The sequence below is a fragment of the Branchiostoma floridae genome, chromosome 4 (assembly GCF_000003815.2).
Source record: "Branchiostoma floridae strain S238N-H82 chromosome 4, Bfl_VNyyK, whole genome shotgun sequence".
In the NCBI taxonomy this organism is placed as follows: domain Eukaryota; kingdom Metazoa; phylum Chordata; class Leptocardii; order Amphioxiformes; family Branchiostomatidae; genus Branchiostoma; species Branchiostoma floridae.
Window position 1 is genome coordinate 1,571,646 of NC_049982.1, and position 1,546 is coordinate 1,573,191.

Consider the following 1,546-nt stretch of genomic DNA (forward strand, 5'->3'; position numbering starts at 1 on the left):
ATATATATCAGAAAAGAGTTTCCATATTTTGACATTCTTAATGTACGGGATAAATCTCTATTTATGATGCGCCTAGATAAACCCTGTATATTAAACATTCTTTGTTACTATATCTACACCTGTACAAAGAAGCGAGAAGATGTCGACAATCCTGTTAGCTTAGTACCTTCAATTAGTTAAATTGTACCTTGTTGTCTCTGCATATGTCTGTTATGTCTGTTATCAGTGATCTGTACCTAGCCCGTCGAGGCAAGAATGTACAATAAAGGTCTTTCAATCATTATTATAAATTCAGAAGAACATTAGGGCAAGTCCCAATTATTCTAAGTGTTCTTTTTAATTACGTCTTTATTAATAATGCCATTAATGCGAAGTGATAACGTATAATTCTATGTTGGCTCCTTTAAAAGCTTACATGATTGTAGATGGTGTTAGCAGAGAGTTTGGACAAGTCCCAATTATTTCAAGTGTTTGTTTTCACATTCAGTCTGTTTGATAATGCCATTTACTAAAATTATATTTAACTTATTTTATTATCTTGTATGAAAGTAAATCACGAAATGGCAAACCTGATCTGATTGTAGGATAGATGTACAGGAATCTCAGGTCACCAAGACGATATCACAGAAACATAGTCACGATGGGGAGCCTGACTATCCTGTCCCCATCAATGCGCTGTACATATAATCTCCAAGCAGATCCTACGGTGCCATAAGATAGTATCAAAGCTGGCCAAGGAGTGTAGCCGGCCAAGGGAGTCAAACGGGCAGTTTGATACTATACATTATGCACCGTAGATCTGGTTCGAGATTACTGTACATAGCGGTGCGGTTTAAGGTGCACACTCACTGCACTTGCGTCAAGCTTGCGTCACTGTAGGGTTCATTCACTGCGTCACTGTTTTGTTATTTTCTCCATTTTATTTATAATATAGATATGGCACAAATGTAAAAGTATGACTTAGAAGGCGACAAAATACAAAAAAAAGACAATTCGTTCTTTATCTCTGATATTCCTTGAGTATCTTTCAAACCCCATAGTGACGCAAGCTTGACGCAAGTACAGTGAGAGTGCACCATTAGTTGTCCCCACTACTGCGCTGTGCATAGTTACGGGTTAGTGGGGCGTGGCTGTGCATAGTTACGGGTTAGTGGGGCGTGGCTGTGCATAGTTACGGGTTAGTGGGGCGTGGCTGTGCATAGTTACGGGTTGGTGGGGCGTGGCTGTGCATAGTTACGGGTTAGTGGGGTGTGGCTGTGCATAGTTACGGGTTAGTGGGGCGTGGCTGTGCATAGTTACGGGTTAGTGGGGCGTGGCTGTGCATAGTTACGGGTTAGTGGGGCGTGGCTGTGCATAGTTACGGGTTGGTGGGGCGTGGCTGTGCATAGTTACGGGTTGGTGGGGCGTGGCTGTGCATAGTTACGGGTTAGTGGGGCGTGGCTGTGCATAGTTACGGGTTGGTGGGGCTGTGGCTGTGCATAGTTACAGGTTAGTGGTGCGCGGGTGAACATAGTTACACCTTAGAGGCGATTGGCTATGCATACTT